The sequence below is a fragment of the Geotrypetes seraphini genome, chromosome 1, assembly GCF_902459505.1.
Source record: "Geotrypetes seraphini chromosome 1, aGeoSer1.1, whole genome shotgun sequence".
In the NCBI taxonomy this organism is placed as follows: domain Eukaryota; kingdom Metazoa; phylum Chordata; class Amphibia; order Gymnophiona; family Dermophiidae; genus Geotrypetes; species Geotrypetes seraphini.
The window spans coordinates 517647767-517672991 of record NC_047084.1 but is presented as its reverse complement, the minus strand read 5'-3'; the positions used below and the strand labels follow the sequence as shown (position 1 = coordinate 517672991).

Below are 25225 nucleotides of genomic sequence, written 5' to 3'. Positions count from 1 at the left end.
TGCGGCGCGTAAACTTGAATGCAACTGCACACGTCTAGGTCAGGCGATGTTTTTGAAGTCTCGTGGACTCACACGTCCGCTTCGATTCCCGTGCAGAAAGGCGGTATATTAAGTGCCTCAATAAACAAGCTTAAGCGTGAGAGCCAATCACAAACTGCGGGTCGAGACGGGTCCTGTTGCACCCTTTCTCGGGGAAGCAACCGGATAACCGACTCCAACACGGTCGCAAGAAAGCTCGATGTAACGGCACCTCCGAGTGCGGTGAAAGGTAAAAAAAAAACCTAGAGGAAAGCCCGATCCTCCACGTCTCCCTCTCTCTCTCAATCGGTCCGCACACCAGCATCTCTCCCTTTCAAACACCCTCCTACTGCTCCAGAATCTCTTTCTCCACTACCCCGCCATCTGCCCACCCTCTCGACCTCCTCCTCCCCCCACCCCTTGCAAAAGTTTTCTTCCAGGTCGCCCCCAGCAACAGCAGCAACTCGTACACATTAGCCGCCACCCCCCACGCTTTTCCTCTGCCGCGTCCCGCCCTGCCGGAAACAGGAAGTTACGTCACGGGGAGGGGGGGCGGGACGCGGCGAAAGGAAAGCTTGAAGGGTCGATTGCGGACAACCTGTATGAATTGGTGTCGCCGCTGCCGGCGACCTCAAAGGCACGTTTGAAGGTAGGAGAGAGGGGTGCGGAGTGAGGGAGAGACAGATTGCAATTGCTTGTCTAAATGAATACTGGTGCCGAATGGGGGGAGACGTGCTGGATCGAGGAGAGTGGAAGAGAGAGGGATGATGCCGGACTGGTGGTGGGGGGTGTCCCCGGGTCCCTAAAATGCGTGGGAAGAAAGGCGTTCGGCGTGTTCATGAGAATTTTTTTTTTTTTTTTACGCGCTCTCTTTTACTACAGCTGTGGAATGTAGAATGATCAGGGAACGTTCGGATGCGCTTAGGAGCGGTTCAAGGGGCACCGATTAGGGCTTGATATTTCAGATCCTGCTTATAATTAATGGTCTCTGTGTAGGAATGCGGAGATTGGTCCGGTTCTAGCTTGAATACGGTACTTTTTCTATATTCCTCCTCCTCCAACCCGAAGCAGTGGGGATTGCAGTCCTCATCTGGTCGGTGAATTAGCAGTCGCTTTTTTGAAGGTCTCCTTTTACTCGTAATGATAAACTACCTCAGGTTTGCAGAATGTCAGCTGGTGTAAAATTGGTATAATTAGAGTAAGCAAACCTGTTCAGCTTTCTAAGATATCTGGAGATTTTAGAAAGCAAGAGCCTTTACTCTTTCCTACTTCAGTTCACCGGGAGTTACTCATCCTCCCGCTTAACAGCCGTGTTTTTGCTTCCTGGAGGCCTCCATCTCAAGTACTGTGTATTTAATCCTCGCTGAGAAACAGAAATGACTTTTTTTAGCCTCCCTATCTTTTATAGGAGAAAAAAATAAACTTGGTGTTCTTTGCTCTCATTAAAAATTCCTTATTTTCTTTCACTCTTTCCAAACACTATTGATACAAACCGGAAAGATACAATGACTAGAATGGTCTTATCAGTGGTGAGAACGAGCTTTAATGTAGTTTAAACATCCTTGAGACAGATAGAGGTGATGATGTAGGAACTGGATTGAGAAGTTAAGAACAGGATTGGAGCAGGGGTGAGTTTTTAAGATTTGGAATTTATATGCTCCTTTATTTGGAGTGGTATTTTTAAAAAAAAGCTGAGTGGGCTAGGTCCCTTACTGTTCTTCCTTCATGTGTTCTACTGTGTTATACTAAAAATATGGAGAAGAGGGTCAGAAAAGACATCTAAGAAAATCCTGTTTTGGAACAGATTATTGCTACATTTAAATAATTGGTATTGTTAGAATTGGCTTAACCCATTTAACCAGACAAGGAGGATACCTAGAATGGCAGTTTCTTTGGGACGGCATAGAGTAGCTGCAATCAAAGCAAAATAAGTCCTGACAGTTACACCAATCCAAAATAACTATCTATGTGTACTTTTTCCTGCAAGCAGGGTGGGCAGTTTTCAAATAGCCTGCATGTCTGGGAGAATGATAATTGGATATATCTCTGCTTTTATATATATATATCAATGGATAGGTACATAAACTGATACCCAGTTGTTTGTTTACACAGTATGTGAGAGTGGTGGTGTTTGGTTATGATGTTCAGTTTAATAATCAAAATTTCGGGTGTGGGGGGTACTAGGGGCCTGAATGTTTGTTCAGCGCACCTATAATATCCTTGTACTGGTTCTGGGTATTGTGTTTTTCATCAAAAACCATGGAACTTGTTTTCCAAGAAAACAGCTTATGGATTACTCCAATTCACATCCAGTTGTAACATACATACCATTTAAAACCTACTTCAGAGATGTGCTCAACACCACCAGCCTCTCAATAATCCTGTAAAAATAAACAATTGAATGTTACTTGGGGGGAGTGTGATGTGGGTTTATATGTATTATACCACAAATGAAAGTGACACAAAATCCCCTCTGAGGCAAGAAGCACAGTCACAAATAGTGGGATCATGAGAGATGGTTTTCAAAAGGGATCTTTATTTGTGGTTATAACAATTTTCATAAACCTCAGCAGAGACAGTGTTTTGACACCATAGAGACATCTTCCTCAGGAGTCTTCAAATGTGGTGCATATGCTTTTGTACTTGCAAGTCTATGCAAATCAATCCAGCAGAAAAGCTTAGTGGCGGTCTAATGTTGAACAAACTGTTCTCTATTTGTTTGTTTTTTAATTTATGTATGTAAACAGCAAAATATAAAGAAGTCTAGGTGCTGAAATCTTCAATGAGTTGCTGTCATCAGACATAATAAATGCCACTTTAATAGTTCTTAAATGTGTGCAAATTCTTCTTGTGTCAAATAGTCGCAGGTAGTGTGTTATATTCCAACAGACCTGCACAAGAGAAGGGATCTTTCCTTACAAACTGTAAGTTCAGCTGTTGACAAGATGGTACAACAAGTCCATAGGTGGTAGAAGAGCACAAAGTCCGTGAAGGCACATAAACTTCCAGACAAGTCTGCAAGTACTCGGGAGCTTGCTATTGTAAACTCAGATAAACCAACAATAAAAATTTAAATCTCACTCAATATATTGTTAGCCAACACAAAGACATCAAATAGAAATAGGAAAAGATCAAATAGGAAGATCTAAGACAATCCAAACAAATTTTTGTGCAACTTGCAAAGCATGCAAATAAGTAGCAGGCATTCCCAAATAGGCAATGTTACAATAATCAATCCCCAACAGTACAGGGGATTGCAACACCCGCTTAGCATTGTTGGATAAGCTAGTTATAAATATTTTAAATAATTAAAACACCTGCTTGAAATCATACCCAAGAAGATATGAATGAAGTTTGGTCAACATTCTCAACTTAATAAATGAAAAGATGGCAGATAAAGACCTGAACAGTCCATCCAGTCTGCTCGTTAATTTAATCATGTATTTTTAATGGTTATAACTAACTTGTCTCTTCTTTGATATTTCTGGGTCATAGACTGTAAAGTCCAGCTGGAATTGGCCTAGGTTACAAATGCTGAAGTTGCCATCCAAGCTCACTCCAGCCTATCCAGCCATCCTGTTTGCAGGATATCTACCATAAAGTCTGGTCAGTAACGTCCTCATGTTCCAAGTTAGTAGAGATCTCATGGATTCCCTCTCCTTCCCATCCTACACGAAATCTCCACATATGGGACACAGACCATGCAAGTCTGCCAGTACCAGCCTTAGCTCTTTAATTTACATTCATCATTTTCTAATTAGAGATACTTTATTTTTTCCACCAGTAGTTTGGAGAACCATATCAGTTTCCTTTTTTTTCTTATTTTTATTTATTTTCTTCACATAAAGATCAGTAGCTCTTTATTGCACCTTTCAACTTGGACCACTGTTTTTCTTCTTCTCTTATGTCTTTCCATCCAATCGGCTCTTTCTTCAGGTACTCTCCCATGCTACTAAAGTCTGTACGTTTGAAATCCAGGACTTTGAGTTTTATGTGGCCATCCTCCACTTTGGCTGCTATATCGAACCAAACTGTATGGTGATCGCTACTTCCTTCTTACTTCCACTCAAACATTAGAGATACTTTCTCCATTTGTGAGCACCAGATCCAGTATTGCTTTTTGCCTCATGGGTTCTGTCACCATTTGTCTGAGCAGAGCTCCTTGAAAGGCATCCACGATCTTCCTACTTCTTTCCAGTTCTGCAGATGGAACTTTCCAGTCCGCATCGGCAGGTTGAAATCACCCAGCAACAGCACCTCCTCTTTCTTTCCCAACTTTTGTATATCTGTAATCAGATCTTTGTCAATTTGCTGTGATTCAGATCTTTAATCAGGTAGTTATTTTGTATTATCTGATGCAAATATGGTCAGAATGTTAACCGAGAGTCCAATATCGCACTCATACTCTTCATCTGAGTAGATAGTTGTACTGGAATATCTAGGATAGTGAATACAGAACAACTATCTGAATCACATTGCGTAGACACCAACATTATATTGGTCTTCGAAAAATTTAACATCAGTTTATTTGCACTCATCCAACCTTGTATAGCTTTCATAATGACATTGAGCTGATCCACAATGCTTTATGAAGGAAGGCTGAACTGGAATGAAAAATTCCATAGATCCCAGGGTAGTAAGAAATTTTACCATGATACTTGGCATGGCCAACCGCTTTTGCACATCCATTTAGAACTGGTGATGTGGCTGATGCAACCCCGGATTTGGCATAGAGGAGAGAAGGGACACATGCAGGCTCTGTTATAAATCTGCATGGAAGTATTACTGGCTTCAGTATTCTGAGGAACTAGGAAGAGTTGTCCAACCACTATCTGGCACAGCTGGCCTGCTTCCTGTGTGCTATCCCTTATGCTGGTATAAATGAGGTAAAGGCCATGGAAGTACTAGGGAGTTGTTGCTACCAGAACATAGGGGCAGGAATAAGGGGTGAATGGGGAGAGAGCATGGTAGCTTGGAGCAGGGAAAGGAAGGTGGGGGGGGGGGGAGGAAGAAGTTACCAAGGAGAGAGGTGGATTCAGAGACTGAAGGGAAGGTAAGAGGTCAATGAGGGGGTAGGATGAGAGCTGCATTTTGACTGTCCCCCAATCATGTGGATACCACTTCTGACTTCTGCATTTTTGTACTAGCTCACAGAACTAAAGTAAATGTTGTCAGTGATTGCTTTAGCATCTCTTTCTGGGGTGTGATATGATACCATCTTCAACCTTTTTGTTTTTGAAGGTAGAAAAGCAGAATGGCCTTGTTGGGCTGAAAGAATAAAAGCTAGCTAGTTAGAGGAAAACTAAAGCAATGAACAGAGAGAAACAAGGACAAAAGATGAAAGGAGGTAGAACAAAATCTGCACCTAAAACCTATAGTACCCTTTCCTTTCCAGTGAAAAGAGTCTATATGAATGCATTGGTAGCAAGCTTGGACTATAGAAGGTTCCTAGCTTGCACAGAACCAGCTGAATGGTTTGTGTGGTCAAGGGGATGAATTAATATGAGTACACATAAACAGCGGAAACATAGAACAAAAGGAAACTAATAGAAACTAAAAAAAAAAAAAAAAAGCAGGGAGGCTGGTATCCACTTTTACAAATATGAGTCGGAACATAGAAGAAACACGTGCCTTTTTTTTTTAGCTTCCAGCAGGGTACCATGTCCATAATACAGAAATTTAATTGAAACAGCACACAAACACAAGGAGTAAGCCTGTATTGTGTTGGGGGACGATAAATCTTTCCAATTTCCTATCACATTCAAGTACTTTGTAGAAGGGGTGACTGCTTTTAAGCACATAGTTTTATGCTGAAGTGTTATGGAAGACTAACTGAAAAGATGGAAGAGTGGTTTGTCTCTCAAGGATGTTCTGATTTAGAAAGAGGGTATGCTTCTGAAATTATAAATCTTTTTCTGTGTTGCCATTCACCTTGTAGTGTTTTGTCATCATGTTGACACTTCTGCCTCCTTTCTGGTTTATGTGTGAAATAACATTTCATATCAAGGAATGATATATGTTTTTGTACCCAATCACTATACAATTGAATTTATTGCAAAATCACACCAGTACCCGTTTTCTACTTGGCAACAGAAATAACTGTTAGTATATTTGGAATAGAATTCTGCCTGAAACATCCTTCCCCTAGATGGAAGAGAATTGTTCAGGGGAGAAGTAGGTGGGGGATATTTTTGATGATGTCATCTCCCAGGATGGATATACTCGAACCCTGATGTTTTGTGAGCGGAAAGTCTAGATTTGAACACAGAAATATTAAAAGCTTCACAAAACTTCCAAAAAGCTTAAAATTGGATGAAATGTCTGTGCTAGTATTTTTCCCTAACATAGTAAATGTTGGCAGATAAAGACCTCCATGGTCCATCCAGTCTGCCCATCAAAGTGACCGGAGCCCGGAGTTGAATCTAAGACTCTGTACAGGTTCAACTTCTTCATGATTAAATACTGGTTTACTTTTATCTCTGTCTCTCCCTGCAATGTTTGGGCCACAGAACATAGAAATCTACCTAGCACTGATCCTACTTCCCATCTTCTGGGGTTGTTATCAAAGCCCATTTCAACCTCAATCCTGATCTACGGTCTGAGTCCTGTAAATGACACCCCTCCACCCACCCCACCCCCGAAGTCTATCCATCATTGGTTTGTCTTCCCAACCTCTGAAACTGCTGTCAAAGTTCACTCCAGCTATGAGGTCATTTCAGGGTGTTTGTTTGTTTTTTAAATATCTTTATTCATTTTTAAACCATACATAAGTGCAACATATTATACAATCGTATTACATTATAAAAGCACTTAAAATCAATCAAATCTTAATCTATGACAAATAAATACATCACCCCCCATATTCATATTCAAAAATTGCACTCAAATTAAAAAATGTAAAAACTATTTTCCAACCCACCCATCCACCCTGGACGTGCATGACCAAAGGGCAAAATCAACAATCATTCTCTGCAAAATTTTGTCAATGACTCCCAAATCTTCAGAAACTTTTTGTAATGTCCCTGTTGTATAGCCATAATACGTTTCATTTTAAAAACGTGACACAGAGACTCCCAGCAAAAGATATAGTTCAGTCTATCTCAGTTTTTTCAATTCCTTAAAATAAAGGTCATTTAAGTTTTGCTTTAATTGGATTCCCTCCTATATAATGATCCTCTGTGTTTATTGAATGCATTCTTGAATTCTGTCACTGGTTTTGTCTTTATAACCTGTCATGGGAGGGCATTCCAGTCACCACCCACCCTTTGTGAAAAAGTATTTTTTGACATTTTTTTGTCAGCCAATAAAAAGTAGGGATGAAAGATGTTTCCACTGGATCTTTATTCAAAAGTCATAATTGCCACCTGATTCAACACAGCCAGTGCTTTGGTACCTACTGTATAAGGTACCTTCCTCAGGAGTCTATAAATAAACGTGTGTGTGTGTGTGTGTGTATATATATATATATATATATATATATATATTAATTAATTAATAAGAATATATAACATTTACACAGTTCCAATGCAAAAAGCACAAGTCCTGAACCTGAGTAGTGCATCTTCTCTGATTAAGTCTTTTGATATTATTGTTTTGTTTGGAGCAGATTTGCCTGCGCTGCCTTCTTAGTATGCAAATCTCTCTCATGCATGTTCATTGTGGATAACCTGAAAACCTGGCCTGCCAGTAGATCTCGAGGACCGGACTTGGGCAGCCCTGGTTTGGAGGCTAGATCTTACTAAGAATTCCAATGGGGCCTACCAACAACTTGTACAAAGGCATTAACACTAGAGAATGACATGGTAACAAATTTTTCCCTGTTCAATGGGAACTCATTTTCCTGTCCTGGTTAGTTCTTTTCCTGTCCCTGCCCCATTCCTGCAAGCTCTGTCCTCATTTGCACAAGCCTCAAACACTCTAAAATCATAAGTGTTGAGGCTTGTGCGGTGAAGACAGAACTTACAGGAATGGGACAGGGACAGCGGCAAAACTTGCAGGGACGGGACGGAGAAATTGTTCTTGCTGGAATGGGGACAAATTTGTCTCTTAACACCTCCTTTCTTCTACTAGATATGCCTCTCTGTGCAGTCTAGCATCCTTCTAGCTACAGCCACCACTTTGTCACATCATTTTGCAATCTTAAAATTCTCTGACACCCATCACCCCAAAGTTCCTTCCAATTTGTGCTCATCAGCCCCTCGCCCCCTAGCAAATGCAACTCTTGGGTTTCTACACCCCATGCATTAAATTTTAGAATGGTCTAATGTTTGCGCTCCAGTCATGGTACTGTTGGATGAAACTAGACAACAGATTTGCCTTTTTTGATAACAGGAGATGGAATGACATCAAAACCGTAATTAGTGTTGAAGCTAAAAAAGCACCCCAGAAGAGAAAGAAAGCCAGGTTGCCTTGGATCTCGGAGGAAACCAGAAAGGTGGCAGAACAAAGAAGACAAAGCAAAAATTTATGGTGATGGAGAAAGGGTATCGCGGATGAACCGAGTATTTCAACATCAAATTCAGCAAGACAAAGAACAATATCTCAAGGATATTTGTCAGAAAATTGAGTCGGAGCACTTAAATGGAAAAAAAATCAAATTAGCATATTGGGATGTTGAGGTTGGAATTTCTGCTGCAGTCTCTTGATTGGGGATGCTTAAAGACGCCAATGGAATGTTAATTGTATGATCCAGAAAGCATTAGGAAGAGGTGGAAAGAATAAATGGAAAATTTATACAAAAGAGGCAATGAGGATAACATTGGGGAAATTGGGCTAGAGGCTGATGCCAAAAGGGGAACAGATATTTTAAAAGAAGTCATTGTAGCAGCAATTAAAGCTTTGTCAATGAACAGGTCACCTGATAAGCAACCATATTCCAATTGAATTAATCGAGGGCTCGGATGGTGCTATCATGGTCTTCATTTGACTGTGTCAACAGATTTGGAGGGAGAAAACATGGCTAACCGATTGGCGGGGGTGGGGGATGGGATTCTTGTTCATACCTATACCAAAGAAAGGCGATGCCAAGGACTGTAACAATTACAGAGCGATTGCATTGATATTGTTGAGGATGATACTGCGAAGGCTACAGTCACACATTGGGCAGGGGGCTTCCCAGAGTTCAGGCTGGTTTTAGAAGGGGTTGAGGAACAGGAGATATTGTTGCCAGTGTTGGAGTATGTTGGAAAAGAGCGAAGCATGCCAAAAGCCCCTATACTTTTTTTCTTCGATTACAGCAAAACATTTGACTGTGTGGTTCACAATAAACTATGGAGCGCTCTAGCGCAAATGGGAATGCCCAAACACGTAACTCAGCTGATACTATAGCCTCCTGACTTTTGTAGAGGCTCTTTGAGAATTGAATATGGCAACGCTGATAAAGCATGGTGCCAGGCAAAGATGCATCTTGTCACCTTGCTTGTTCAGCCTTTGTGGTGAAGCCATCTTCAGAAAAGCAAGTTTGGGGGAGGATGGAGATGGTTTCAAAGTTGGTAGCTGATATATAAACAACTTGTGCTATGCAGGTGGTGCAGGGCTTATCACCAGTATCAAGGATGGCATGCTATATCTACTGAGAAAAGTCAGGGCCTGAGGTCATGGCATGAGATTGGAACTGTAAGATCCAGAAAAGGGAATATGGAAGGGACACATGTCAAACCACTATAAGGACAATTAGTTTATTAGAATGTCAACAGATTTAGATTAAAAGTACACATATGTATAAATAAAACGTGACAGGCAAAGAAAGTCCTTTATAATAAAATATATACTGGATCTCAACACGGTCTGTGTTTCGGCCAAATAGGCCTTCCTCAGGGGTGTAAAAGGTAGCCCAGTAGATGGCACCAAATTGCAGAAAATCAAGCCAGAGTGATTACTTGCGGTATGTATTATAAAATTCCTGCTGCCTGGCACAGTGTCCAAAAGAAACGCAATCTTGAAAGAACACTGCGATAACTCAAAAATTGCTGCTAAGTCAGATTGGAACGGAACATAAGACAACGAAGATCCTGAAAAAAGAAAATGACGAGGATTTTGAGCTTGAAGGCGATAGAATGGAGGTTGTGGAGGATTTCAGTCTCCTGGGCTCTTTGTGGACAGCAAGGCAACTGGCAGGGAAGAAATGCTCCACAGAATAGTTCTTTATTTATTTAAAAGTGTATATACCACATACAACTATGCGGTTTCCATATCACATACATAAAATCTTGTTTCCCTCCGATTATCACGTATAACATGTCAAGACAAGCACTTTGTTGCTCTTCGGTGAAAGCTCTCAACAGGGTATTTAGGGATAGGGAAGTAACACTCCAAACAAAGATCAGACTTGCCACAAACTCATTTTCTCAGTAGTCAATTACAAATGTAAAAGCTGGACACTTAGGAAACAGGGTGGAGAGAAGAGTTACTCATTTGAGCTTTGGTGCTGGAGAGAGATTTTGTGCGTGCCATGGACTGCCAGAAGAACTGGCAGGTCAATTCTGCAGATCAGGTTGGCTATATCACTCGAGGCCCAGGTGATGAGGTTGCATCTTCTTGTTTTGATCGCATTGTTGGTAGAGAGAGATCACTGGAGAGGGATGTCATGTTTGAGGAGATCGAGAGATCCAGGCGAAGAGAGTAACCTGCATTATCCCAGGACAAGCAGGCAGCCTATTCTCACATATGGGTGACATCTTCAACAGAGCCCAGATGCAGAAGTCTCGCAAGCAGACTTGCTTGAAGAAACTAGAAGTTTCGAGACGACCGCGCATGTGCGAGTGCCTTCCCACCCAGCGTAGGGTGTGTCTCCTTAGTTCTCAGTTTTCCGCGGAGCCGAGAAGTCCGTCTTTGACTCTCTGCGTTTAACTTCGTCACTTCGTGCCTTCTCTCAACCGCGGTTTGTGTTTTTTTCTTCACGAATCGCTGTTTTTACTACATTTATTTCTTTAAAAAAAAAAAATTATTTTCTTCCTTTCGGCTGCTGGGGCAGGCCGCCCGGCCGCAGCCCAAGGGCTTCGATTATGTGGCCGCTATTTTTCCTTCTATGTCCCGGCCAACTATGGGCTTCAAGAAGTGTAGCAAGTACCAGCGTGTGATTTCCCTTAAGGACCCAAACCGTTGGTGCCTCAAGTGCCTTGGACCGGACCATCAACCGAAGTCGTGCGAGCGCTGTGCTACTCTTCAACCTCGAGCCCTTAAACATCGTCGTCTTTTGGTGGACAAGCTCTTCGGGATGGATTCTTCCTCCGATCCCTCGACTTCGAAGGCTGCCTCGACCTCACCTTCGACTGAGTTTCCTCCTGCTTCTACTGCTTCCACCTCGAGCCTCGTCAGACCTTCTTCGTTTGCAGCGGCTCTCTCGTCGACGACTCCTGCTGTATCTTCCCCTGTATCCTCAGGTCAGATAACTCAGCAGAAAGTTCCAGCAGTGGTTCTTAAGGTGCCTAAGACTTCCAAGTCGAAGCACATTCCCACTGCCTCTGTGGAACTTCCAGCCAAGGCAGGTGGGCCGGTTTCAGATGCGGTACCCTCCTTGCCGGCTGCTTTCCAGACCATGTTGGAGAAGCAATTCATGAAGTTCCTTACTAATATGGGACCGAAGCTTCTCCATCTTATCCAGCTTGGGCATTCTGCAGACTCCCGCGAGGTCGAGACGCTTCCTTTGCCTCAGTCTGAGCTTCCACACTCTTTGCAGGGAGCAGAGTCTCTGCGAGTGTCTGGTCTGGCATCCAAGCACATCATGCAAGGAGCAGATTCTTTGCCAGTGCCTCGGCAGGAATCCTCACACTCTATCCAAGGAGCAGAGTCTTTGGGAGTGTATCGAGGTTCCTCCACCAAGCCTCTGGAGCTTCGCTCTACAGCCTCCATTCCTATCCATTCGTTGGTAGCATCGGCTGCTTCTGTCTCCGAGGCGAAGTCTCCTCGATCATCGAGATCTGCTTCCAAGCACCATTCTCATAGAAGATCGAGACATTCATCGAGGCATACTTCCAGGCACAGTTCTTCTTCTAAAGAACGTCCTTCTTCAACCAAGCCTCGATCTACTCCTACTTCTACTAGACCACCTACTCCTCGATCGAGGTCTCCACTTCTAAACCTCGAGGATGTCGCGGTTTCGATTGCTTCGTCCAAGTCTTCATATTCATTTGATACTTTTCTTCCGACCGAAGCTTCAACCCCGACCCAGGCTGCTTCGACAACCTTGAGTCCCTCTCGAGGCAAAGCATTGGTCGATCAGCTATCTTTTTCATCCTTTCTTCATCAGATGGCTGTTGACCTGGATCTTCAATTACATGCTTGTTCCAAATACTCTAAGGAGTATCTCGAAGTTATGCATCTTCCTCAACCTCCGGCAGAGTCACTTAAGCTTCCTCTTCACAAGCTCTTGTCTCAGACTTTTGCCAGATGCCTGGAGACTCCTTTTACAATTCCAGCAGTTCCAGAAAAATTGGACTCTAGATATAAAACTCTACATCACAAAGGGTTTGACAACTCACAGTTATCTCACCAGTCCCTGCTTGTGGAGACATCCTTAAAGAGGTCCCATTCTTCCAAGGTTTATTCCACCGTACCTCCTGGAAGGGAAGGGAAAACTATGGACAAATTCGGACGTCGCATCTATCAAAATGCTATGATGTCCTTTAATTATAATTTTCATTTTGTTACTTATTTTGAGTTCCTCATTAAGCTTTTGCCAAAATTTTTGAATTATTTGGACACTCAAACACATTTTGAATTCCAAGAAGTCATTGCTTCTCTATCTAAACTCAGACTACATCTCCTTCAATCATCTTATGATGCCTTTGAATTGTCTGCTAGGGCGGCTGCTTGTTCTGTAGCAATGCACCGCCTTGCCTGGCTTCGTACTAGACATGGATTCTAATCTTCAGGACCGTTTGGCTAATGTTCCTTGTGAAGACAATGACCTCTTTGATGAAACTATCGAGGCAGTCACCAAGAAACTGTCTGACCATGAAAAATCCTTTGCTTCTATAGTCAGACCTAAGCCAAAGCCAGCTCCTGCTAAGCCTACACGTCCTCCACCTATATATCAGAGGCATTGCTCCCAGGACGGTTCTTTATAATCGCCCTCCTCCTAAGAAACAGCAGCCTCAGAAGTAACAAAAATCTTAGCCTTCTGCTGCACCTAAGGCTACTCAGCCTTTTGACTGTATACAACAGAGCATAACCTCCACCGTTCTGCCTCTGTCTTCTCTTCTCCCTATAGGAGGTCGTCTCCATCATTTTTACCACCGATGGATGACGATTACATCCAACCTCTGAGTGCTAACCATCATCAAGGAAGGATACTCTCTTCATTTCACTCAGGTTTCACCAGAGCTTCCTCAAAGAGAGTATCCTTCCAGTCCATCCCAGACTGCCCTTCTTCTTCAGGAAGCTCAAGCTCTGCTTCGTCTCCATGCTATCGAGACAGTTCCTTTGGACCAGCAGAACAGGGGTTTTTATTCCCATTATTTCCTTGTTCCGAAGAAGACGGGCGATCTGCGACCCATTCTGGATATCAGGGCTCTCAACCAATTTTTGGTCAAAGAAAAATTTTGCATGTTGTCCCTGGCATCCCTTTATCCCCTTCTCGTGCAGAACGACTGGTTATGCTCTCTGGATCTCAAGGAGGCCTACACTCATATTCCCATCCATCCGGACCTCCCATCAATATTTCAGATTTCGGGTGGGGAATCTGCATTATCAGTACAGAGTGTTGCCCTTCGGCCTGGCTTCATCTCCCAGAGTGTTCACCAAGTGCCTGGTAGTGGTAGCAGCAGCTCTAAGAAACCATGGTCTTCAGGTATTTCCTTACCTTGACTACTGGCTCATCAAAGATTCAACTTATCAGGTGGTTATTGTAGCGACCCAACGGACTACTTGGTTCCTACAAAGTTTGGGGTTCGAAATCAACTTTTCCAAATCCCAACTTCAGCCCTCACAGAATCTACAATTCATCGGAGCTGTTCTGGATACTGTCCAACTCGGAGCATTCCTTCCACAACAACATCTGGCAGCTCTTCTTCAACTCTGCCACACAGTGTCTTCCCGCTCAGCGAAACACATGATGGTACTCCTAGGTAACATGGCCTCCACAGTACACGTGACTCGTTTTGCCAGACTTCACCTCAGAATTGCTCAGTGGACCCTGGCATCTCAATGGACGCAAGTTTGCGACCCACTTTCTCGACACATAACAGTCACTCCTTCATTGAAGCAGTCTCTCCATTGGTGGATGCTCTTTTCCAATCTCTCCAGTGGCTTTGCTGTTCGAAATGCTCCCCCATCAAAAGGTCCTAATGACAGATTCTTTGACCTACGCTTGAGGCGCTCACCTCGATTGTCTCCGTACACAAGGCCACTGGACCAGTACGGATTGTCAGTGTCGCATCAATCTGTTGGAACTCAGAGCAATCCTCAAGGCTCTCTATGTTTTTCAACATCTTCTTCACGACCAGGTAGTCCTCATTCGGACGGACAACCAAGTCGCCATGTATTATGGCAACAAACAGGGAGGGATGGGATCTGCCTCCCTTTGTCAAGAAGCTCTGAAGATTTGGGACTGGGCAATCTGCCACAACACCTTCTTCAAAGCTGTCTACATACAAGGGGCGAAAAATTGCTTGGCGGACAACTTGAGTCGTCTTCTGCAACCTCATCAAAGGACACTCCATTCCTCGCCTTTTCATCACAATTTTTTCAATGGGGAACGCCTCAGATAGATCTCTTTGCAGTTCCCCACAACTACAAACTGTTTGCTCCAGTTTTGCTCCAGGATATACTCTCCTCATCGCCTCGAGACAGATGCTTTTCTTCTGGAATGGACGAATCTCTTCCTCTATGCATTCCCTCCATTCCCTCTCATTCTCAAGACTCTGGTCAAGTTGAAGAACGATCATGCCTCCATGATTCTGATTGCTCCTCGGTGGCCGAGACAACCTTGGTACTCCCTTCTACTTCAACTCAGCAGCAGAGAGCCATACCTTCTACCAGTTTTTCCTTCTCTGCTTACACAGGGTCAAGGGTCTCTTCTTCATCCCAACCTGCAGTCGCTACACCTGACAGCTTGGTACCTCTCAACATGACTCCTCTTCAGTTTTCTCAATCTGTAAGAGACATTTTAGAGTCTTCTAGGAAACCTACCACAAGACAATGCTATCCAAAAATGGACTAGATTTTCTACGTGATGTTTTTCTCACGATAAGGATCCTCAACACTCCTCCTTATCCGCTGTTTTGGATTATCTTTTGCACTTATCCACTTCTGGCCTCAGGTTTTCATCCATCCGAGTCCATCTCAGTGCAATTGTGGCTTTCCATCAGAACTGTAATTCATCTAGTCAATAGAACTTGAACGCAAGTCAGTAACATCAGACAAAACAATGTTTGACAATTAATCTTTTTAGGTCCCTTCTCATGTTGTCCGTTCCCTCTAGGGTGTCTATTTTTTATACATCTTTATGTCATCCAGAAAGTTTGCCTTTTTGCAGACAACACAAAGATTTGCAAAAGAGTAAATGACCCGAAGGGAGTAGACAAGAGAAGTGATCTATAAAGACTAGAATGGTTCAGTGTTTTACAGTTAAAATTTAATGTTTTCCTCAGCCACTCAGATATCCAGTGATTCTGCTGAAGATAAAATTACACATGTTTCCTCTCTGATATGCAGATAGCTATAATTACTTTGCATGAGACACATCTTGAAAACTAGAAGAATCCTGCAGACAAGTTGGGAATCGCTGACACAAGGGCCATTTGCTAATGGACATAAATAGCTTTAGAACACCATTAATAAATGACCCTATTTGAACCTTTTTTAAAATTTAGTTCTTAAATGTATGGAATAGATTTGTACTAGCATTAAAAAAAAATTACTCCTCCCCTTTTTATGAAGCCACGTTAGGGATTTTTTTTTGCAGGCCATGGCAGTAAAAGCTCATAGGAATTCTGTGAGTGTCGGAGTTGCTACCATTGCAGCTGGCGATAAAAATAAACCCTTATGCGACTTGGTGATATGTGCATATTTTTACTATTAGAGGGAATATGAGTATATCTGAACATTATAAAATTATTATTATATTTGAGATGTGAAAAATTGTTCTTCATAAACAAATATGAACTCAAGTGTGTGTGTTGTTCATCCAAACAGTACAGAGGCAGTTCTTTAACTTGGCACCTTGATTTATTTTAAGTGCTACAAAGGGATGTGCTTAGTGTCAGTTCTATAATGACATTTAGGTAAGCCTAGGTCATTATAGAATACTAGCACAAACCCACATTGGTATGCCAAAACTTACACGACCAAACAGTGGAGATGTTCAAGGAAATTGGTATGCTTTATTGATACAATGACTCCGATTCAGTGACTTGATATGCAAATGTTTTGGCCAATCAGGCCTGCCTCAGGAGTCTTGAATATACAATAAGTAATGCAGAGCACAGTATGTCAGAAGATGGAACATCAATATATAACAAAGGCACTCTTCTATGTCCAAAGCTAATAGCAAGTAGACAAAACCTACACTGTGACAGTGGCCATTCAAGTGGTCCTGCCTAAGTGCACCAAATAACATGCATTACTGATAATTATTCTGTAAGTTATGTACTTTACTTGATGCTATGATCCTCCCATGTTTACGTCCATCTTAACAGTTACATGCTATAATACCTAGAGACTACTTTATAGAATATCACCTAATTCATCTATGCACAAAAACACCATGCCTTTTCGTGTAAGTGGCGCATAAGTTAAGGAGTAAGCTCATACAATTGCCTCATATGTGTTAGCATGGTCGAGTGCTTCTGGCTGTCGATCCAGTTTTGGCTGTCAGCTGCTGAGGCATAGGTTAATAAGGACAAAAGTGCTTGGATTTAGGAGGAGACTGGTTTAGGGTGAGTTTGACCGTGCAAGAAGGGGGAGGATTATATGTCCCAGTAGGAGCAGGAGTCGCTGCAATATCTAGCTCAGCAGTTCTTGGTTAGAGAGGTACTTCAAGGTCAGACATGCCCAGATTTTGCAACTTTTGTTTATAAGACTGTTGGACCAGCTCTGCCTTTTTAAGAGCCTTTCTGTTTGGTGATGCTGATAATAAAAATTTTAACAAAGGGAAATGATTCTATTGGAACAGTTACAATGTTAGTAGCTACAGAGCCTTTAACTCCACTCTCTCCCCAGCTTCCCGCAATATTGATAAATAAGCCTGGCATGGCTCTTAGTTGCTATTTGGTTAGTTTGCAGTATTTAATAGCAAGTTTAGGTCAAAGTTCTAGGCTTATTTTATATTAAACATACCACCCATCAGCAAATGTCATCTACTATTAGTACTTTGTTTACTTTTTCATTGTTTTAAAGGCAACATTACCAAAATGAAATGTAAATGAAGACGTTTGAACCTGAAGTGCTTTTTTCATGGAGGATAAAATCCTAGTAGCACATGTATCTGATGTAAAAGTTGACCTATTTACATGGCCTTTCTCTTGGATGTTATGGAGAGCTGGCATATAATCTGTTTGAGGTACTCCTAGTGGAATTCTGTACAAAAATATTTTTAAACTCCTATATTTTATTTTGTGCAGAATGTCTCCATTATAATGACCTGGCTCCTCCCCTACCCTTATGTCTGACACCTTCTGCTTTCTCCTCCTCAGACTCTACCCTGTGTAGCATTCTTGCTCTCCAGTTACCTCCCTCCTCTTGTATGTTCAACATCCAGCATTCTTTTCATGGAGGAGTGTGTGGTGCATTGGTTAGAGCTATAGCCTCGGCATCCTGAGGTTGTGGGTTGAAATCCCTCACTGCTTCCTGTGACCCTGGGCAAGCCACTTAATCTCCCCACTGTCCCAGGTATCAGTGGTTCTCAACCCTGTCCTGGAGGACCACCAGGCCAATCGGGTTTTCAGGATAGCTCTAATGAATATGCATGGAGCAGATTTGCATGCCTGTCACTTCCATTATATGCAAATCTGTCTCATGCATATTCATTAGGGCTAGCCTGAAAATCCGATTGGCCTGGTTGACCTCCAGGACAGAGTTGGGAACCACTGCACTAGATAGTTTGAGCTCACCAGGACAGATAGGGAAATATGATAAAAGTACCTGAATGTAAAAACCACTTAGGATATAAGTGGTATATAAATAAAACTTTTTCTGCTCCCCAGTTTTCTACATAACCCTCTACAAAACACCCAGTTATTTCCCTTCCCCCCTAAGATTCTCAGTTCTCTTTCTTTCTATCCCTTCCTTCCTCTGCCATGTTGATCAGCAGATCAAAAGGAGAGCAGCAGGCTGCATGTCAAGCCACATCCTCTTCCTCATGCTGCCTGTGGAGTCCAGTTGTTGATTTTTGAATTGGGCACCTGTACAGTGGCTTGTATGATCCAAATATGCAGTTAGAGCCAGGGCAGCAAAGGATGACAGCATGCTACTGTTCTGCCAGTCAGCAGTGGGGAGGAGGGCAGAGGGGGGGACTGCAAGCTACTGCTGCTTCCTAGTGGCTATGCATAATTCTGCATGACAAATATAGAATTCTGTATAGGAGGGAAACTACACAAATCCTACATTGCAGAGTTGAGATCATGGCAGATTTGCATTATTTTAAAAAGTGTATTTATTGTATTTGATTGTGATTCTATTTTTGGTGCAGCCTGATGAAGGCTGCACTCTCAGGAGCTGATTTGTCAGTAATTTGGACAGACATAAAGCAACTGATTTCTGTGCATTACTGAACCGATTGAAGTTCTTAGATATTAACCAGCAATAAATGTTTCAGGCCATACAAGGGATCTGATCTGACTTTCCAGCATTTATGTAAGGGAGACCCACAAGAAAATCATTCTTGGTTTGGCTTGGCTTGGTCTTCTTAAGTATGTCATTTTGCTACAAGAAAACTTTTCAGCATATCTCTGACTCTGTTCCATTTTTTTTGTTGTTTTTGTTTTTTACCAAAGCAAGACCTTTCCAATAACTAAAATAGTTTCTTTGGGTTTTGGCAGTGCTTTTGGTATTCTTAAAGGTCTACTGTTAGTAAAGATCATGTTTTATGTTATAATGGAATCCTTAATTAATTGAAGTAACTTTTATTGGCATGACATTTTTTTTGTATTGTTGCTAAAGTAATGCATAGGGAAACTTGATGACAGAACACTTGGGGCTCCTTTTACTAAGCCACGTTAGGGCATTAACGCGCGGAATAGCGCACACTAAATTGCCCCGCGCGCTAGACGCTAACGCCAGCATTGAGCTGGTGTTAGTTCTAACCACATAACGCGGGTTTAGCGTGCGCTAAAATGCTGCATGCACTAAAACACTAACGCAGCTTAGTAAAAGGAGTCCTTAGAAGTGAAGGCATGTAAGCACTTGTAGTGTGCCTAGTTAATAAAAACTTCAAAAGAATTAAAAAAAATAAAACAGTACTTACTATTACTTTCAAAAAAAATTTTTTGCAAGACCTTCAGAACTGTTTCTCATGAGCTCGCAATTTTTGCTTCATAAGAATATATGCACTTAGTCAAGTGAAAAAATTAGGACACCCCATGAAATATTCAGTTCTTTCTTAAGAAATGTTCACATATCGATGTCGAATCCTTTTATTATTATTATTTATCTCTGGGAAAAAAAGTTATGTAATTGCAGGTAAACAACAAAAAATTTTCCTTGATTTACTCATGAAACAAAAGATATCCACAAAAATGTGTATTCTAACTGAGGAATAAATTAGGACACCCACACATATCCTCCCACTTAACCTTTTCCTATTGTGTGTCCCGGATGACGGGACATTCCAAAAATGACATAGACAGTGGATAAACAGTCTGTATGGACTAATAAAGAGCCAGGAACACAAAATATTTGAATTTACAGACTTATGACTTATTTATATTATGTTTGCAATAGCCGTAAATGATAACGGTGAATAATACAAAACTTTGCTAAACTAATTACGATTGGAACCAGCTTAACATAAAATTTATTACGATAGGAAAAGGTTAAAGTGGCTCAAATCACACACAAGTGTTCAAGTGGATGCTCACCTGGGAAGTAGCGATCATCAAACGGTTTGGTTTGATATAACAGCTAAGTGGAGGGCGGCCGCACAATACTAAAAGTCCTAGATTTCAAACATACGGACTTTAATAAAAGGAAAGAGTACCTGAAGAAAGAGCTGTTAGGATGGGAGGACATAAGAGAAGTGGAAAAACAGTTGTCTAAGCTGAAAGGAGCAAAAAAAAAAAATGGCTATAGAACTTTATGTGAACAAAATAAATAAAAACAAGAGAAAAAAGAAACCAACATGGTTCTCCAAACTGGTGGCGGAGAAAATAAAGGCTAGAGTTGGCGTTCCTGAAATATTAAAAAACCCAAGAAGAGAGGTACAGAAAGGACTACGGGTGAAACTGAAAGATGCCAAGAGAGGGATACATCTGGCAATTGCGCAGGCGGAAGAGCAAATGGTAAAAAAGGGAGACAAAGTTTTTTTTAGATATCAATGAAAAGAGGAAGATGAAAAATGGAATTGCTAAACTAAAAGATGCTAGGAGCCGATATATGGAGAATGATGAAGGAAAAACCAAACGTGCTAAACAAATACTTCTGCTCTGTGTTCATGGAAGAAAATTCTGGAGAAGGACCGAGGCTGTCTGGCAAAGTTACACGAGAAAATGGAGTAGATTCTGCGCCGTTCATGGAGGAAAGTGTTTATGAACAACTTGAAAAACTGAAGGTAGACATGGGACCGTACAGGATCCATCCCAGGATACTGAGGGAGCTCAGAGAGGTTCTGGCGAGTCCTATTAAAGACTTGTTCAACAAATCTCTGGAGACGGGAGTGGTTCCTGGGGATTGGAGAAGAGCGGATGTGGTCCCTGTTCACAAAAGTGGTCACAAACTACAAGCCTAACTTCGGTTGTTGAAAAAATAATGGAAGTGTTGCTGAAAGAAAGGATAGTGAACTTCCTAGAATCTAATGGGTTACAGGATCTGAAGCAACATAGCTTTACTAAAGGTAAATCGTGCCAAACTAACCTGATTGAGTTTTTTGATTGGGTGACCAGAGAACTGGATCGAGGACATATGCTAGATGTAATTTACTTAAATTTCATCAAAGCCTTTGACATGGTTCCTCATAGGAGGCTCTTAAACTTGAAGGGCTGAAGATAGGATCCAAAGTGGTGAACTGGATTAGAAACTGGTTGTCTGACAGACGTCAGGTGGTGGTGGTTAATGGAAGTCACTCAGAGGAAGGAAAGGTGAATAGTGGAGTCCCTCAGGGTTCGGTGCTGGGGCTGATCCTGCTCAATATGTTTGTGAGTGACATTGCTGAAGGGTTAGAAGGAAAGGGTTGCCTTTTTGCGGATGATACCAAGATTTGTAACAGAGTAGACACCGAGGAGGGAGTGGAAAACATGAAAAAGGATCTATAAAAGTTAGAGGAATGGTCTAATATCTGGCAACTAAAATTCAATGCAAAGAAATGCAGAATAATTCATTTGGGGATTAATAATCAGAAGGAGCCATATATGCTGGGAGGTGAGAGGCTGATAAGCATGGATGGGGAGAGGGACCTTGGGATGATAGTGTCCGAAGATCTAAAGGCGAAAAAACAGTGCGACAAGGCGGTGGCTGCTGCCAGAAGGATGCTGGGCTGTATAAAGAGAGGCGTAACTAGTAGAAGAATAAAAGTGTTGATGCCCCTGTACAGGTCGTTGGTGAGGCCCCATTAGGAGTATTGTGTTCAGTTTTGGAGACCGTATCTGGCGAAGTACACAGGAAGACTTGAAGCGGTCCAGAGGAGGGCAACAAAAATGATAGGAGGTTTGTGCCAAAAGACGTGTGAGGAGAGACTGGAAGCCCTGAATATGTATACTTTAGAGGAAAAGAGGGACAGGGGAGATATGATTCAGACGTTCAAACAAAATCTTTTCCAGAGAAAGAAAAATGGTAAAACCAGAGGACATAATTTGAGGTTGAGGGGTGGTAGACTCAAGAGCAATGTAAGGAAATTCTTCTTTACAGAGAGGTTGGAGGATGCGTGGAATGCGCTCCCGAGATTGGTGGTAGAGATGAAAAAAGTGATAGAGTTCAAAAAAGTGTGGGATGAACACAGAGGATCTAGAATCAGAAAATAATAATAATAACTTTATTTTTGTATACCGCATTACCATGGAAGTTCTATGCGGTTAACAGATGAAGAGACTGTACATTACAGCGAAGTTACACTTTTTTTTTTTTTTTAATAGTAAATATTGAAGAACCAAGACCAGTACTGGGCAGACTTGCACGGTCTGTGTCTATATATGGTCGTTAGGTTGAGGATGGGCTGGAGAGGGCTTCAATGGCTGGGATGATGTAGATCAGTGGTCTCAAACTCATACCCTTTGCAAGGCCACATTTTGGATTTGTAGGTACTAGGAGGGCCTCAGAAAAAATAATAGTTAATGTCTTATTAAAGAAATGACAATTTTGCAAGAGTTAAAACTCTTTATAATTTATAAATCTTTCCTTTTGGCTAAGTCTTAATAATAATATTGTCATTTATAGCTAAAGAGACATATGATCAAGAAACTGTTTTATTTTACTTTTGTGATTATGATAAACATACCGAGGGCATCAAAATAGTACCTGGAGGGCTGCATGTGGCCCCTGGGCCACGAGTTTGAGACCACTGGTGTAGATGGACTGGAGTGAGCATTGACAGAGACTTCAGTAGTTGGAATCTAAGAACAGTACCGGGCAGAGCTTTGGATTATTTCCCAGAATTGGCTAAGAAGAAAAACAAACAAACAGATTTTTAGATTGAATCAGGTTGGGCAGACTTGATGGACCATTCGGGTCTTTATCTGCCGTCATTACTATGGGACATTATCCCAGGACAAGCAGGCAAGTATTCTCACTAGTGGGTGATGTCATCCGACAGAGCCCCGATACGGACATCTTGCAAGCATGTCTTGCTTGAAGAAACTCAGAAGTTTCGAGATGCCCGCACCGCGCATGCGCCAGTGCCTTCCCGCCCGATGCTCCGGGCGTGTCTCCTCAGTTCTTTTTCTTCCGCGGAGCTGAGAAGTCTATCTTCAATTTGCGCCCATTGAATCTCTTTTTTGCCTTCTATTTTGCCGCGGGTTGAGTTCTTTTGGCTCTCCTGTGCATTTCTTTCTTTCTTTGATTTCTTTTTTCAAAAAAAAAAATTTTTCCTTCCGATACCGGGTTGGCCGCGTGGCTGGGGCCCCACGCCTTCGACCTTGCGGGGGAGCTTTTCCGGCCGATTACCGGTTTTAAAAAGTGTAGCAAGTGCCAGCGCGCGATTTCGCTCACGGACCCTCATCGACGCTGCTTACAGTGTCTGGGACCGGATCACTTCCCGAAATCGTGCCGGCCTTGCTCCACTCTGACGGCGAGAGCGTTTAAGCGCCGCTGTCTACTGTGGGAGTCCATGTTCAAGATGGAAGCTTCATCGGATCCTGCAGCTTCGACATCGACGAGTGCTTCGACTCCTTCAGCGAAGCCCTCTGCCTCCCCGGCTGCTTCGGGCCTCCTGAAACCGGCATCGTTCACACCGGTTTCGGCCCCGGCTTCGCCGCCGGTGCCTTCCTCCGTCCCCTCGGAGCAGGTATCGACCCCGACAGTTCCACCGGTGGTGCTCAAGGTGCCGAAGACTGGCAAGAAGAAGCACGCAGCACCGAAGGAGCGCGGAGATCGTGCGGAAGGGCCCCCTTTTGGTGCGGATCCCTCCATATCGGCTTCGTTGCGGTCCCTTCTGGAGGCTCAGTTCGTGGAGCTCATGCAGACCATGGGGCCTCGGCTGATTGCCACCATCCAGGGTGACCTCCCAGCTTCGGCTTCGAGGGGCGGACCGCCCCCTCCTCCTCCTCCTCGCCGCACGACCTCGTTGCTCAGCGAGGAGGAGCGGCGAGCGGTGTCCGGGTCCTCGAGGAGGTCCTCCGTTAGTGCTGTGCCTCCTTTGCAACCGATTCCCTCGAGGAGGGCCTCCCTTAGTGATATGCCTCCCTTGGAGCCCATCCCCTCGAGGAAAGCCTCGTTTAGTGACCTGCCTCCCTTGGAACCGATTACTCCGCCCCATGACTCAGTGTGGCGTCCACCTTCGGGGCCACCCAGTCCTGGGCATAGCAGGAAGCAGGACGAGTTCTTCCGAACCCCCTATCAAACCTGGGCGTCGTCGGGGGAGGCGCCGACTCTTCCGCCTCTGCGATCGACGGCATCGAGTCTGATCTGCTCCTTGGAGGCGTCTGAACCAGTTTCTCACAGACGGGCTCGATCTCCTTCCAGGCATCGGGAGGGGCATCGATCCAGACATTCTTCGAAGCATTCCTCTCGGCACTCGACCGTCTCGCCTCAGAAGAAATTGCCTCGGTTGGGGTATGCTGCTTCGACTGGGTCTCCTCCTTCGGGCCCGGAGTTCGAGGACCCTGAGGTTTTCTACTCATCCTGTTGCTCGCAGGCCTCTCTGGAGCCTGAAGCCTCTTCTTCTTCTAGTCCGTTTCGCAGACCGGCGACGGCAGACCAACTGTCCTTTTCATCGTTCCTCAGGCAGATGGCAGATGACATGGACATTACTCTCGATGCTGGGTCTCGATACTCCAAGGAGTACCTCGATACCATGCACTTGCCTCGTCCTCCGGCGGAGTCCTTGCGGCTTCCCCTGCACAAGCTCCTCGACCAGACCTTCATGCGATGCTTCGAGTCTCCTTACTCTATCCCTGCGGTCCCTGGCAAATTGGATGCGTGGTACCACACGGTGCATCATAAAGGCTTCGAGGGTCCTCAGCTTTCTCACCAGTCCCTCCTGGTCGAATCCTCACTCAAGCAGTCTCATCCTGGCCAGGTCTATGCTTCAGTGCCTCCGGGCCGCGAGGGCAGAACCATGGATAAGTTTGATCAACGCATCTATCAGAATTCGATGATGGCGTCTCGAGTCCTGAATTACAATTTCCACTTTGCAGCCTACTTGGAATTTTTTCTACCTGTGCTTCGGAAGTTCACACCGTACATCGAGTCCCAGGCTAGGTTTGAGTTTGAGGAAGTGGTTGCTTCGCTGTCCCAACTTCGGCTTCAGTTAATGCAATCTGCCTATGATGCGTTCGAGCTCTCAGCCCGAGCGGCGGCCTGCTCGGTGGCGATGCGCCGGTTGGCCTGGTTGCGGACTATTGATATGGACCCGAATCTTCAGGACCGCCTGGCGAACGTCCTGTGTGCTGGGGCGGATCTTTTT

General features: G+C 43.4%; 1 protein-coding gene across 1 annotated transcript in view; it reads left to right on the top strand.

The window, feature by feature from the left end:
• The first annotated feature begins 530 nt into the window (after positions 1 to 530).
• The window catches only part of CDC42SE2 (CDC42 small effector 2), a 91251-nt gene continuing 66556 nt past the window's right edge, over positions 531 to 25225 (top strand). Inside the window, exon 1 of the mRNA XM_033928959.1 lies at positions 531 to 667. The gene's annotated coding sequence lies outside the window, so the exon portion shown is untranslated. The remainder of the gene's footprint in view (positions 668 to 25225) is intronic.